Here is a 16,935-nt window from a genome sequence, read left to right as displayed (position 1 = left end):
GTTTGAGTGGTGGGGTCTGGTGAGCTAGAAAAGGCTCTCCTGCTGACCTGACAACAGGGAAACCAGAAGAGGTGGGTAACCAAAACTGCATCAGGACTTTTTCATAGTTAACTGGTTTAAATGTAGCCTTATGAGACCTGTCAGGAGGCAGATTATAAACTGATTTCTAGCTAGAATGTCCCCTGGCTTATAATACTCCCATGGGGATCCCAGTTGGGAGCTGATTCTGCCTTGACCAGATGTGCTGTGTTTGCTTGTTGGATTTCATCTGCATGTGCTCTAGCCTGTTCCCAAACTCACCTACATTCCTCAGGAAGTAAATATCTCATGGAAAGTGAGGCTGTATGATTGAGTTATATATTGGAATTCTTTAATGAAAGGGGTAGATTTAGACATATAATACCCTGGTTTTCTTTTTCTCTGTTCAGGGAATTTACTTAATGAAAAGATGACATGTATCTTAACCATTTCATCTACATGAACGACATCTTGCAAAGGGAGAATTGTGGCCAGGTTGGGTAGAGAGAGATGGAAGAGTCCCACAGTGGAGTGGGAGTCAGTAACAGGGGGAGTAAAAGTAGGTTCCAGAGTCAGAAGTTTAGATTGGCCTGTTACTGAAGAAGGGAGAGTGCTGATGAGCTGAAGTACATGAAGGAGGGGCAGTTGTAGGTGGAGGTAGAATGAGTGGAGGTTTTCCAGGAGGCATCCTAGTGGGGAGCTTAGAGGTATTGGTGATGACATGATTTCCATGAGTTAGGCAGACAAGTAAAATCCAATAGCCTGCCATCCTTAGAATCCCAGGAATTCAGGGAGGATGAAATTAAGTAGACACAGGCTTTCCAGTGTTTTATCATGCAAAGAACAGAGGTAAGGGATCTAAGCCTGACAGAAGGATGTGGTTGCCTGCTACCAGGGCTTGGGAAGACTGAAAGGTGAAAGAATCCATGCTCTAGAGATTAGGATTCACTTGTGGGAAGTGGCCAGAGATAAGTGTCAGCAAAGAGAGCCAATCATATCCTTGAAGAACATGGTTAGGTGTTTTTTCACTTCCAAGAATACTGGAGCAGTGTCATATGCTCAATGGTCACTCTCACAAATCCAGGGAAGCATTTTCACCAACCAGGAGGAAGGAAACTTACTGATTATGCCAGTGTTGGGTGGAGAGCCCAGCGATAGGTCAGATGAAATGTGAGTCTGTCCTATGGAGACTTGGAGCCAGCATCTCAGAATGCCTCAAACTGCCTGTGGGTTGGGATGGTGTGGGGTGTGGGGTGCCAGGAGAGCCTGCCTGAGTCTCATGGCACCAATGTTGCTGTTTTGCAGTAGCAGCATGGTAGTAGGAAAGCTACACCATACAATAAAGTAACGTTGGAGGTTTCCTGGGGGTGTGGGAAATGGGGAAGACTGGTCTCTGGAGACAGAAGCTGAAGAGAGAGGGAGAAAAATGAGGGGACTCCTTTTTATAAGAGGGTGTAGTGAATGAACACAGGGAAAGCTCTTAGTGGCTGCAGATGAGGGCCCCAAGGGTGGGTTTGCATAATAACTGAATTCTAGTAAGTGTTTTGTCTGTATGTAGGTCTGTGTAACAGGAACACGCAGTGCCACAGAGGCCAGAGGTAGCAATTGGATTCTCTGGCAATGTAGTTACAGCCAATATTAGCTGACATGTAGGTGCTGGGAATCAAATTTGGATCCACTGGAAGAGCAGCCAGTGTTTGTAACTGCTGAGCTGGCAAAGACAAACTTCATGTTTGTAACTGCTGAGCTGTCAAAGACCAGCTTTGGCAGGGGTTCAGATCCAAATAGGATGTGTGGAGTCAACTGGGATAGGTCAGCTTGTGGGGTGGGAGGCAGACAGCATTTGAGGGTAAATTGGGATGCCTGCCAGGAGCATTTGTTGAAAAAAGATTATACCTTTTATACTTTAGAGTTTCACATAGGATTAAATGGGAAAGGGGGAAATGTAAGCTGAAGTGTGGCTTGGGAACAGGAATTGAGGAAGCTAGCATTGATTTTGACAATTGGCCCCAGTCATTTGTTAATGAAAGGACACAAGTTCTCTTGCCAGAGATAGGGAGAATGACTGTTTTAGAAAACAGAAACTTATCTCAACAAGCCCCATAGGGAACTGAGGCTGCTGTCCAAATGCCTGACCTTGGGAAAAGGACAAAGAACTTTTGTGAACCAGAAACTACACTATAATTTAAGAACAGTTTTCATCCCTCAAGGGGATTAGCACTGAGCTTTTCCCTAAATGTGTCCCTTTGTGTCTTAGTCTTTCTGTGTGGGCATGCTCTCCTCATAAACTCCCAAAAGGGAAGGTCCTGATGACTTACTCTTTTCCCATTATACTGCACCATTCTGATTTCTCTACACTAATTTACTGAACTCTTGCCCTTAATTGCCTCAGGCTGTGTATCTGAATTGTGGGCATTTCATCCTTGGGATCAAGTGTGTCTAGAAAATCTTTAGCTTTCCTGTTTTTGGTGTAATTAGGAGGTCATAATGGGATCCCTGATTCGGTGGTGGGGACTGTTTTCCAAATAATTATTTTGTTTAGAAAGGCTACAATTGTACACATTTTCACCCTTTATCAAAGCCCACACAAACTAAAACTGAAAGTGAAAAGGTTCTAGAGAAGGGTGGTCTGCAATGTCAACATGCTGGAATTTTTTCAAGCTGTAGTGGTGGCCATGCAGTCCATGCCACTGAGCCATCTCACTAGTTTTGACACTTAATTTTAAATAGCTCCCTATAAAATTTGAAATTGATGGGATTATACATTATTTGTTACTATTAAGTCAAAATGGTGGTTATTAAATTAATTACTACTAAATATAAATAATGTGGAAATGGTTCATGACTGAATCTAAAGTACACAGTGTTGGATGGAATATAACTCATCTTTGTGTAAATGTGTGAGCTCTGCCTTATGTATCTGTGGTCAGTTCTATTATCTGTAGTATTAAATACAGAATTTTAAGTCTCAGTGTCCAATGACACAGATTCCCTGCATGATTTTTGACCTTTAAAATCAGCTGCAATCTTTATGGATTAGGAGCTTCCAAATAAAATAGGAAATTCATTTCTTAAGTATTATTATTTATCATGATTGAGAACGAACCACAAGATACATAACAAAACCCACTTTACAAGTTTTATTAGTAAAGATTGTGGAAAGGGCCTGTGCAGAAGAAATGTGTCTGAGAGAGAGAAAGTGTGGTGGGAGTGTCTGCTTTTAAATGTCACGTGCGTATGGGGGCTTTTGTAGCCATGCCATGCTTTGCATAGATTATGTGGCCAGGCTATGAATACACATAAGGCCCTGGGACAATTAGGCATTTTGCCTAAATGTCGACCAGTGCATTTGCTACTGTGGTACCTAGGATATGAACAAATGATAGCATTAATCCTTCTCTAAATGAGAACACCATTAACTTGTAGAGTAATTATTTTTCATATCATATGATAAGAATGTCCTTTTGTATATGTTTCTCTTATTGGTTGATAAATGAAACACTGTTGACCAATAGGGTAGCAAGGTAGGTGACTCTAGGAGATGAGGAGAATTCTGGTTGATATAGGAAGAAGAGGAGTCATTATGTGAGTCCAGCAAGAAAGGACGCAAATCAGGCATTCTCTGGTAATATAAGATTTTATAGAAATAGATTAGTAGTGATGGTTTAATAATTAAGACAGAGCTAGCCAATATAAAGCCCTAGTCATTGGCCAAGAGATTCATAATTAATATAAGTCTGTGCGTTCATTTGGGTTCAAGGGCTGCTGAACCTGCTGGGCCAGAAAACTCACATAACAAAATGATTCCAGAAATGTGTGGTATGATTTTCCATGTAAAACCTCACAAAAGCTTAAGAATGTATGGCCAAAACAAAAGAACAGAGACAAGCACAGCTTCTTAGTAGGAGCATTTCTTCGGGTGGGGTTTGTTTTGCTAGAGACAAGCAGAGACTCCCAGGACTCTTTTAAGAGAGGTTTCCTGACTCAGCAAACAAAAATTGGGTATATGAGAAGATGGCATCATAAATAACAAGCATGCTGCATGGCAGATTTAGCTTTTATCCACAAAGTTTTAAAAGCTGAGGCAGTGAGCTCAGCTCCCAGTGCTGGTGGCAAACTTATGCCCGCCATGTTGGAAAGCCAGCAGCTAAAACATCCTCTTGCACTGGGGCCATGCTAATCTTCTCTGTATCGTTCCAATTTTAGAATATGTGCTGCTGAAGCAAGCACTAAAACATCCCCTTTACTTAGCAATGCTGTTTAGCAGAGTAAGACTCATGGTTAGAAAAAGATAAAGATATACAGTTTGTTTAAAAAAATGTATGCTTGGGAGAGAAAAGGAAAATGGATAAGGGCTTGAAAAAGGAATATTGTAGCTGGTTGTGGTGGTGCACACTGGTTGGATTTTCTGACAGAGGCAGAGGCAAGCAGATGTTACCAATTTCAAGACCAGAGTGTACAGAGTGAATTTCAGGACAGGTAAATGTACACAGAAAAAAAACTCTATCAGAATGCAGAAAAAAAAGAAAAGAGCTAGAGTAACAACAACAACAACAAAAAAGCCACATATAGATAGACAATACACAGAATGCTTGATAGTGTATGTTATAGTGTTATCTTTAAATTTTTTGATTCCCGAGGACAAAACTACAGGTACTAAAATACACTTGATTATAAATGCTGCTGGCAGACAAATGAAAGTTACATAACAAAAAGAAGCAAACTGACCTCATAGGAGTAGATGTCAGGAAATAATCAAATTGAGGACTGAAATCAATAAAGTAGAAACAAAGAATAAAATACAAAGAATCAACATAACAAAGAGTTGGTTGTTAGAGAAAATCAGCAAGAGAGACAAACCTTTCTCCAAGCTAACCAAAATGCAGAGAGAAAACATGCAAATTAACAAAATCAAAAATGAAAAGGGGGATATAACAACAGACACTGAGGAAATCCAGAGAATCTTCAGGTCATATTTTGAAAACCTGTACTCCACAAAATTCGAAATGTAAAGAAAATGTACAACTTTATGGATGGATATCAAATAACAAAATTGAATCAAAAATGGATAAACAATTTAAATAGACCTATAGCCCCTAATGAAATAGAGGAAATCATCAAAATTCTTCGAACCAAAAAAAGCCCAGGGTCAGATGGTTTCATTGCAGAATTCTACCTGAAATTCAAAGAGTTAATACAAATACTCCTCAAATTTTTCCACACAATAGAAGCACAAAGTTCATTGTCAAACTCTGTAGGAGGAAGCTGTGTGGCATCATTAACCATGTGACTTACTAGAGGTGCATACAGATGAGGTAATAAAAGAGCGGTTTACCACACCTCTAACCACACCCACTTTAGGCATGACTAAAGACGTACATGGACAGACGTAAAGACATATACGGATATAGGCGGTGAACTACGTCACTAGCCAGGCCCACTTTTGGGCATGGCTGGGGGCGTTACGGGGAAGACATAAAAGACTGCATAAAGGAAGTCTTGGTCTCTTTTCCCAGATTTCGGCTTCCGGTACAGCAGCACAAAACTACTGGGCTCATCTGTGTTACTTGTTTGGTATCTTGTGAGTAATTTCTGCAATAAATACTTAGTTTTACTTTCAGTAAGTGTGCCGTTTATCGTTACAGTGTCATTTGGACCATCGAAACTCTTTTTTTTATCACTTTTCATTTTAATTTTAAATAGCTTGTTTTACATGTCAATCCCAGTTTCCTCTCCCTCCCCTCCTCCCCCACTCCCCATCCCCCCAGCCTCCCACCCTATTGCCAATTCCTTCCACATAGGGGATATCTAGAGTGTGACATTTCCCTCAGGGTAGGGTCCAGGCACTCCCCTAAGAGTCCAAGCTGAGAGAGCATCCCTCTTTCTGCTATGGGCACACGATGACTGTTTGTATTCCAGGGATAGACACTGATACACCGCTCAGGGCCCCATAGGTTGCCCAAGCCTTCTCACTGACACTCACATTCGGGGGTCCAGATCAGTCCCATGCTGGCCTCCCCGCTGTTGGTCTGGGGTCCAAGAGCTCTCCCCTGTTAAGATGAGCTATCTCTGCTGGTTATGCCAGCCCATTCTTTGCCAATTTGCTCATCAAGTTCCTTATCAGGAATGGACATTAGAGGTGGTCTTTACACTATTGCTTAGCTTGCCAATTGGTGTTACCCCTTTAGATCACTAGAGGTCACTCTGGTGACTGATCTGTCTTCTAACCTATGATTCCCTCTTCCCCCTATTCTACCCCCACCCACTTAATCTTCCTGTTCCCCCATGACCTACTCTCTTTTCCTCTTCTCCCCACTCTCTTATTCCCAGTTCCCACTCCCCCTCACCCCTTGCAATATTCCCCATCCATTCAGAGGATCTTGCCTCAATCCTCTTCTCTTGGTTACTATACATATATATGCATATCTTTTAGGTTCTTTCCTGTTTCCCAGACTCTCTATCAGTGGAAGTGCAGACTGGCACTATCCTGATCCATATCTAAAATCCATATATGAGTGAGTACATACCATCTTTGTCTTTTTGTGACTGGGTTACCTCACTCAGGATGGTTTCTTCCAATGCTATCCATTTACCTGCGAATTTCAAGATTCCATTGTTTTTTTTCTGCTGAGTAGTACTCCATTGTGTAAATGTACCACATTTTCTCTATCCACTCTTCTGTTGAGGGGCATCTAGGTTGCTTCCAGGTTCTGGCTTTTACAAATAATGCTGCTATGAACATAGTGGAGCAGATGCCCTTGCTGTATGAATTTGCCTCATTTGGATATATGCCTAACAGTGGAATTGCTGGGTCTTGTGGTAGATTAATTCCCATTTTCCTGAGGAATCTCCATACTGATTTCCAAAAAGGCTGTACGAGTTGCCACTCCCACCAGCAGTGGAGGAGTGTTCCCCTCTTTCCCCATCCTCTCCAGCATAAATTGTCTTCGGTGTTTTTTATTTTAGCCATTCTGACAGGAGTAAGATGGTATCTCAGAGTTGTTTTGATTTGCATTTCCCTGATGGCTAAGGATGTTGAGCACTTTTTTAAGTGTCTCTTGGCCATTTTAGCCTCCTCTATTGAGACTTCTCTATTGAGTTCTGTACCCCACCTTTTAATTGGATCCTTTGGTGTTTTGGAGACTTGCTATTTGAGTTCTTTGTAAATTGTGGAGATTAGCCCTCTGTCAGATGTGGGGTTAGTGAATATCTTTTCCCATTTTGTGGACTCTTTTTTTTCTTTTGGTTTCTCAATACAGGGTTTCTCTGTGGCTTTGGAGGCTGTCCTGGAACTAGCTTTTGTAGATCTGCCTGCCTCTGCCTCCCGAGTGCTGGAATTTAAGTGGTGCACCACCACCCACACCCGGCTTGTCAAACTCTTTTTAACAAGGCTACAATTACCTTGGTACCCAAGCCACACAAAGGCACAACTAAGAAAGAGAACTACAGACCAATCTCCCTCATGAACAGTGGTGCAAAGATACTAAATAAAATATTGGCAAATTGAATCCAATAACACATCAAAAAAATCTCCTAGGAATGCAGGAATGGTTCAACATATGAAAATCTACCTATGCAATCCACCATATAAACAAACTGAAAAAAATCACATCATCCTCTCACTAGATGCTAAAAAAGCCTTGGACAAAATCCAATACCCCCTCTTTATAAAGGTCTGCAGAAATCAGGGATATCAAGAACATACCTAAAGATAAAAAAGCAATATACAAGAAACCAACAGCCAGCATCAAACTAAATGGAGAGAAAAACAACATGATTCCTCTAAAATCAGGAACAAGAAAAGGCTGTTCACTCTCTCAATGTCTCTTCAATATTGTATTTCAATATTTTCCCATTAACATACTTCTGTTGTTCTTGTGTCAATTAAAAATTGTTTATAGATCAGTTCTAGGATTAGATGAGTCAGACATCAGCAAATACATAGTTGTCTGCTCTTTGCCTTGATTAAACTAAGACAGAATGTTCTTGTTTGTATCTGCTTCGTAGCTTTTCTTATTGTTACACCTCAGAAAAAGGACTGTTTTGACTAAGCAAAAATACAATCTAGTCACTGTTATCAGATTGTCCTCCTTCCAGCCCTCAGTGAAGAGACTTAATGTCTATACCAGAGCTTCATTGACCTCTGTTGGCCAGTGATTCTGAGTTAACAATATCTGCAGTGACCATTTCTTTTTTGAGAAATTCAGTAAAATTATAATTGAGTTTTAAAACTAAAATTTGGATTGAGACTTTAACTTTTTTTGATTTCTCGAGACAGGGTTTCTCTGTAGTGTTTTGCAGGCTGCCCTGAAACTTGCTCTGTAGACCATACTGTCCTCGAACGCACAGAGATCCACCTTCCTCTGCCTTCCAAGAGCTGGGATTAAAGGAGTGTGTCACCAATGCCCAGCTGAGACTTTAACTTTCTAAACACAGAATTATTCTAAAATGCAGGCTTAGACTGTTCCATAAATCCTATGTGGTTGACAATTCATGGTAGTAATTTTTTGTTCATCTTATTAATGATAAATCTTGGCTCACATAATAGAGGGTTATAATATATAACCAATACCAGGATATAAACACCCTGACTATTTAATTTGTATCTATAAGAGCTCAATAGAATTAAATTGCTTTGCAGATTGAATTCAATGAAACCTACCTAAATAAAATTTTAAAAATTTAATCAAAGAAGTAATATCTTAAAACCTTTCCCTGTTTGAAGAAAAAATGTAAACACATTTAGACAGATCAGAACCTAATGAAAAAGCATATCAAAATGAATTAAATATTGTGATTCAGTCTAGAGAAACTACAAATTTAAGTGTTCATTTTTTTCAATTTTTATTTTTAATTTTAAAATAGAAACAAGGTTGCTTCATATGTCAATTCCAGGTCCATCGCTGTTTCCCTACCCTCCTCCCACGCCCTCCCACCAACCCCCCCAATATCCCCTCATTTCCCCACGGAGGGTAAGGCCCTCCATGGGGGTGTCCACAGTCTTTCATTTCATCCAGGGCAGGGCCTAGACCCTCCGCCAAGAGTCCAGGGTGAGAGTGCATCTCTCATTGTTGGATGAGCATCCAAAGTCCATTTGTATACCCAGGATAACTACTGATCTACTGCCCAAGGCTCAATAGATTACCTAGGCCTCCTCACTGACACCCACATTCAGGGGACCTTGATCAGTCTGATACTAGATCAGTCTGGAAAACAAGAGCTAACCCATGTCAGGTCAGCTGTTTCTGGGGGTGAAACCAGCCCAGTGTTAACCCTTTTGCTCATCAGTCCTCCCTCTCTGTCAATGGATTTCTTGAATTTAGCTCAGTGTTTAGCTGTGAGAATCTGCTTCTGCTTCCATCAGCCATTGAATGCAGGTTGTGTTTCCCAGACTTTCTGGCCAAGTGATTGTAGGCTGGCACTCCCAAGATCTTTGTCTAAAGTCCATATATGAGAGAGTACATGCCATGCTTCTCTTCTTGTGACTAGGTTACCTCACTTAGGATGGTTTCTTCTAGTGCCTTCCATTTGCCTGCAAATTTCAGGATTCCATTGTTCTTTTTCTGCTGAATAGCAATCCATTGTTTAAATGTACCATATTTTCTCTATCCACTCTTCAGTTGAGGGGCATCTAGGTTGCTTCCAAGTTCTGGCTATTACAAATAATGCTGCTATGAACATAGTGGAACAGAAAGTCCTTGTTGTATGATTGTGAATCTTTTGGATATATGCCTAAGAGTGGAGTTGCTGGGTCTTGTGGTTACCTTATTCCCATTTTTCTGAGGAATCTCCATACTGATTTCCAAAGTGGCTGTATGAGTTGGCACTTCCACCAGCAGTGGTGGAGTGTTCCCCTTTCACCATAACCTCTCCAGCATAAATTGTAGTTGGTGTTTTTGATTTTAGCCATTCTGACAGGAGTAAGTTGGTATTTCAGAGTTGTTTTGATTTGTGTTTCCTGGATGACTAAGGATGTTGAGCACTTTCTCAAGTGCCTCTCAGCCATTTTACTCCTCTATTGAGAATTCTCTATTTAGTTCTGTAGCCCACTTTTTAATTGGATCCTTTGGTGTTTTGGAGACTTGCTTCTTGAGTTCTTTGTAAATTTTGGAGATCAGCTCTCTGTCAGATGTGTGTGCGTTAGTGAAAATTTTTCCCATTCTGTGGGCTGTCTTTTTGTCTTGCTGACTGTGTCCTTTTCCTTACAGAAGCTTCTCAGTTTCAGGAGGTCTCATATATTAATTATTGACCTCACTGTCTGTGCTACTTGTGTTATGTTCAGGAAGCTGTCTCCTGTCCCACTTTCTCTTCTAAGAGGTTCAGTGTGGCTGGATTTATGTTGAGGTCTTTGATCCAGTTGGACTTAAGTTTTGTGCATGGCGATAGACATGGATCCGCATACTTCTCCATGCCAGCATCCAGTTATACCAGCACTATTTGTTAAAGATGTTTTCTTTTTTCCATTGTATATTTTTAGCTTCTTTTTTGAAGATCAGATGTTCATATATGTTCATATAATATCAGGGTGTTCAATTCGATTCCATTGTTCTACCTGTCTATTTTTGTGCCAATACCAAGATGTTTTCTACAATAAAGCTTGAGGTCAGGGATAGCGATGCCTCCAGATGTTTCTTTGTTGAGTAAGGTTGTCTTTGCTATCCTGGGTCTTATGTTTTTTCATACAAAATTGATTATTTTTCTTTCAAGTTCTTTGAAGAATTGTGCTGGTATTTTAATGAGGATTGCATTGAATCTGTAGATTGCTTTTGGTAGCATTGCCATTTTTACTATATTGATCCTACCTATCCAAGGATATGGGAGATCTTTCCATTTTCTGAGGGCTTCTTTTTCATGTTATTTTGCTAACATCTATCATTAATGAGTTAGTAACATTGTTTTTGACTAAATTTTTATTACTGGTTGTATATTAAATGATTTCTATTACTGACACTTGCTTGTAGGTTTGGTTTGTACTCAAAACAATCATTGCTATTTCTTATAAATATAAAACTAGCATGTGAAAAAATATTGGTAAGCAACACATAACTAATATAAAAATAAAAAAGAACACGTACATATTTACTGATTGTAAATAATATTGTATTTTGGTAACTGGCTCATAGTCAACATAGAAAATACTTTTGTGAACTTTTATAAATTTTCTAAAGACAGTTTCAAATGTAGAGTCAGAACTGAGTGCTTGGCTTCACATTTTTGTAAAGAAACATGAGACTTGATCATTTTCATGTCAGTTGGTAAGGAAAAATACACTTTCTTTTACATCAATGACACATTTTTTTGCTTATTTATTGCAAGATTTTTAACTCAGGCTCCACAGAATAAAAGAAAGCTGATAATCCAGAGTTCCAGTAGTTTACTGAAGGCCAGACTTGTCTTATTCTTAGGGATCCCAAGTAAAACATTGCCCACCACCCACTAAACCCCTTTAAGCCTGCCCAACAACCTCAAACTGCCCCCTTCCTCTGGCCTCCACATCCTAGACTATAACATCAGAAGTAGATTTCAGCTTTACCTGAATACAGGCTGTATATAGGGACCCTAGTCCCTGCATCTTTCCTGGAGTCCAGGCTGAGACACTAGATATGACACATCCTACTAACCACAAATATTCCTTAAAATATGCCCAACAACTCTAGACTGCAACCCTCCCCTGAGCTCCACTCAAGACCCACAAACCCAGCAGCTATGCTGGAGGCCAGGCTGGTCCTAGAGACCTCAGGTAAGACACCATTTACTTCTCACTAAGTTCTTTTAAGTCTTTCCAACATCCTCAGAGTGCACACTCTCTCCTGTGATCCATTTCCTGGTCTACAACTTCAGAAGAAACTTTTGCTTACAGAATAACTTCAGGACCCCCCAAATCCCGTGGAGACACCCTACTGGATCCAAAGACTTACTAGTCACCAGAACCCTTTATCACTTATGCAGAAGAACAGAGAGGAAACATAAACCAAGAATCAAAACACCGAAACAGCAAAGATAAATACAAGATCAACACCTAGAGCTATAATTATCCCCAATCTAGATGCCTAAATGCAAGTGGAAGAACATAAACAATAACAGAAAGAGCAATGTTGCATCACCAGAACCAAGTTATCTAATGACAGCAAGACCTGAATAATACAACAAAGCTGAAGAAATTAAAAATAATTTTAAGATGATGACAGAGTTCCTTAAAAAGGAAATGAAAAAAATCCCTTAAAGAAAGTGAGGGATTCATCCAAACAGAACATTGGATGAAATCAATAAATCCCTAAAAGAATTGCAAGGAAATCAGGAAAAAAACAATTGGTCCAAGGATACAGTTTAAGACCTGAAAATCAAAATAGGAGCAATAAAGAAAACAAAAATGGAGGGAATTCTGGAAATGAAAATTTGGGTAAGTGAACAGGAATTATAGATGCAAACATCTCTAATAGGATACAAGAGATAGAAGAAAGAATATTGTGGTAATATGTTGTTTATCATCCAATAAAGCTACTGGAGATCAAATTGCAAAGATATTTAATCTCAGCACTTGTGAGGCAGAGGCAGGAGTATTTCTTTTAGTACTAGAATACTCAAGAGAGGATCAGAGCTCACACCTTTAATACCAGGATATGAGAGGTATAAAAAGAAGAAGCAACGTGTCTCATGTGAGAATTTATATTGAGACAGGGAAGGCTTGGTGGAAAGCAGTGAAGTAAGCATTGTAGTCTGAGGATTTGTGAAGACAGGACAGCTTTTTCAGCTTGGGGTAAATGTAAGGTTTAGTGGCCAGCAGCTTTGCTTTTCTTACCTTCATCTTGAAGCTTGAACCCAAATATCTGTCTCTATGTATTTGATATTTATGTTACAGAATCTCAGGGATTGAAGACACAATAGAGGAAATAGATTCATCTGTCAAGAAAAATGTTAAATCTAAAAATATGCCTAACACAAAACATCCAGGAAATTTGGAATAAAAAAAAAAAACCAAACCTGAGAGTAATAGAAATACAAGAAGGGGGAGAATTCCAGCTCAAAAACCCAGAGAATATCTTTCACAAAATAATAGAAGAAAATTTTCTCAAACTAAACAACCTACACATGTATAAAAGTACAAGAAACTTGAGAATAAGACCACTACCACAATTGAAAACCAAATTTGAAGCAAGTTTTCATTGAATACTGAACAGGTATATAAGCACTGGCCAGGGGCATCTCTGGGTTTCCAGAAAATGGACCACATTCATGGTTTTTAGCAGTTCAAAAATTTCCTATCAGGTGCAATCACGAGCAAGCATACATCCTGACATATTGCCTGCCACTGTACATCCCAACCACATGTGATCAAGCATATCCAGAGCAGGTGTGTCAAACAAACTTGTTTTGGGGAGTAACAATTATCATGGAAATTGTAAGCTACACAAAGTAGGAATGTCATATGATATTTTATTGAGGGAGAAGTCACTTACATGAGAAGTCAAGAAAGTGGAGAACCAAACTTTAGCTTGCTGTTCTCTGAGACACAACCAGAACCCAAAGAGAGCCTGTCTCCTTCTCCCCCTATCCCCTGTATGCTCCACCAACCTGTGATCACAACTAAACAGGCATGGTCAATGCTAGGGGTGCATAAGATCTCTCCCTACAGACAACACATGAATTGTTATCTCTGATAAAAAATACCCTCCAGCATTTCATGAACTATCTGTCCTTGGGCAAGGGGCTTGCAGATCAGAGGCATTTTTGTTTCATGGATCTCTTAGGCATAGCAATTAAAGCTAAGAGTATAACTTTTGCTCTCACAAGACCAAATAGATGGGATCAGAAAAAAACACCCTTCTCACAAAACACCAAACATACAGAAAAAATGAATATTAAAAGTGGCAGGGGTAAAAGTCCAAGTAACATATAAAGAAAGTGCCGCACCCACTGTGCAGCCTTAGTGCAGCCTTAGTCCAAGAATGTGGCAGGGTGTTGGGGATTGACAACACTGAGACCAGAAGGCTCCTCAAGAAGTCTCTCTTTTATTCCTATTATGGCTGGTTATTATATGCCCTGACACCAGAGTTGGAGGTGGGTGGGTCTGAAGAGGTGGTTAATCTTTGATAAAGTTTGAGGACAGGGAGGTTCCCGTGGGCCAGCCCTTTTCAGGAACTTATTGCCCTGGGCATTGCATTGTTTTTAGTAAACATGTTTTTAGTAAACTGTCTTACAGCTGCCTACTCCCAGGCTGATGGGGAAGTGGGTCTCTGCCCAAGGTTTATTGTCCCCACAAGGAAGACCTATTATAGTCACATCTGACTTCTCCACAAAGGGATTTGAAATCTAGAATAGCCAGAAGTGATGTCTTACATACTCTAAGAGGCCACAGATGACATCCCAGACTACTATACCCAACAAAACAGTCTGTAACCACAAAAAGACTCAACAAAGAAAGAGAATTGCATAACAATTCCATTCATGAATATTGAGGCAATAATACTCAATAAAATACTGGTTAAAAAAATACATGAATACATCAAAAAGATCATCCACCATGATCAAATAGGTTTCATCTCAAAGATGCAAGGATGCTTCAACATATGAAATCATCAATGTAATTTACCATCTAAACAAACTGATTTTTAAAATCCCACATGATCTCATCATTTGCTGAAAAGCGCTTGACAAAATCCAACACCCATTCATGATAAAAGTCTTGGACAGATCGGAGATAAAGGGGACATACTTAACCATGATAAATGCAAGATAGCAAGCTAATTGTTAACATCAAATTAAATAGAAAGAAACTCAAAAAAATTCCACTAAACTCAGGAACAAGACAAGAATGTCCACTTTGTCCATATCTGCTCAGTATAGTACTTAAAATTGTAGCTACAGAAATAAGACAAGTAAATGAATCAGGAGGATATAAAATGGAAAGAAGTTAAAGCATCATTGTTTTCAGATGATATGATAGTTTACAGAGGTGACTCCAAAACTCTACCAGGGAACTCCTACAGCTGATAAACACCTTCATCACAGAAACTGAAATAAGATTAACTGAAAAAAAATCATACAAAACCTTCCCTTCTCTTTCCTGAACAGAAATAGAGGGATTGGATTGGAGAATGACATCAGAGGAGGGTGGAGAAATGGCTGGGAGATAAGAAAGGAGGGGAAACTTTTGCTGGGATGTAAAGTAAATATGTAAGTAAATATATAAATAAGTAAAACTAAAGAAAGTGAATTTAATTGTTTCCTGAGGAATTTCAGACTTACTTTACTTAATCATTCAAATTTACCTGTTAAAAATGCTACATTTCTGCATGAAGTGAGATTGTAAAAATTCTGTACCATTTAAAAAAATTATCTAGCCTGAGAAATAGCACTTTTCAGAATATTATTTGGATACAGATTCTTTCTTAGTAAAATAATGAAAATTCATGGCAAAATAGAGCCAAGATCTAACAGCAAAACACCTCTGTATGCATAACTAACTGTCAGAGAAAATATTCATGTTGTATCGTAAATACATCAACTAGATTCAGAAACTTCATATTTGGCAATGAAAAAATGTTTAGAATTATAAAACCTACTTAAGTGGTACACTATCATTGTGACTTTTGATAAGTTGTTTGAAACTTTTTTGTTTTTCTATGTCTATTATTCTATTCATTTAAAAATTTTTATATTGACATAAAGATGCCAACTCTATAATAGTCATAATATTATATTTAAAATATACCAATGAGAAAATTCACACCAGTATTATATATTTATATTTTTGAAGATGACTATTATAAATCCAAGAATAGATAATTATAATTGTAGAGATCAGTAGGGGAAGTAAAAAGACTTTGGAATGGAAAACCATATTTGTCAACTCTTATGCAAATATAAAATCCCAGCATAATTGGTAATTCTGACTATTTACTGATTCACGTAGCAATAATTTAAATTATTGGGATAAATAATGCCAAAACTGCATTATAGTCATAAGGGTAGAAATTTAATGTGAGGTAAAATATAAAGAAAACATTCCTTTATAAAATGAAACATCAAATGTATTAATCATAGACAAAACATATTTGATAAAATTTTAGGAGTTACATTTGGGATAATGTAAGGAGGAACAGTCAATACATTCAAATAACTTTCACATCAGAAGAGTGCATTCCCAGTTGACATAAATGAAAACATCTAGAGTATGCAACATGGACTAAGAAGAATGCTTTCAATACAATCAGAATCTGAAATGTTTATATATAAATATTTATATATAAAAGGACAGCAATCTTACCTTGACAGAGTGTTCAGAAGTAACAAAATAAAGAAGGAAGTGTTATTTCACTTTAGGAAACACTAGAAGAGCATTTGTGTGAACAAATTGTGTCTGCACATTTCTATAGTTTGAAAAGTGAGAACTGAGTGAAATATCTGAGTAGAAAAATGAAAAAACAGGTATGGGGATATAGAGGAAGAAGATGAATATTTGATTTGAAAGAATAGCTGGAGATTCTTCAAATTAAATTATTTTATCACGTCTTTCTTCATTAAAGACATCAGGTTAATGAAAACGACTTTTGGAATCCTTAAAGGGACTACTGAAATTTAATAAATTATCTTTCCAGTGTTTACTAAAAGGATGTGAAGGTTTGCAGTGCACAATTAGGCCCATTCATTTAGCAGTACACAGGGATGGAGCCAATATGTCCTATGATTTTCTTGCTGTAGTGTATGACCTCACTTCGGTGTTTTGGCACATAGAGATGTTGTTAAAGAATTCAACCTGGCTCTAGAAAATAAACTTGTCTTTGGGGATTCACATTTAATTCTTTGTTTTAATGGGCATGTATATATATATATATATATATATATAGCAGTGTTTCACAGCTTGTGGGTCACAACCCCACCGGGGTCACATATCAGATATTTAGATTAGAATTAATG

At 38.5% G+C, this 16,935-nt stretch overlaps 1 pseudogene; it reads right to left on the bottom strand.

The window, feature by feature from the left end:
• Positions 1-4,171: 4,171 nt before the first annotated feature.
• LOC121134717 lies at positions 4,172-4,248 on the bottom strand (annotated as a pseudogene).
• Between the last annotated feature and the right edge of the window lie 12,687 nt (positions 4,249-16,935).

This window comes from Mesocricetus auratus, unplaced genomic scaffold (assembly GCF_017639785.1).
Source record: "Mesocricetus auratus isolate SY011 unplaced genomic scaffold, BCM_Maur_2.0 Super-Scaffold_100029, whole genome shotgun sequence".
Classification (NCBI taxonomy): Eukaryota; Metazoa; Chordata; class Mammalia; order Rodentia; family Cricetidae; genus Mesocricetus; species Mesocricetus auratus.
The sequence above is the reverse complement of the archived record's forward strand: the minus strand, read 5'-3'. Positions and strand labels throughout refer to the sequence as shown.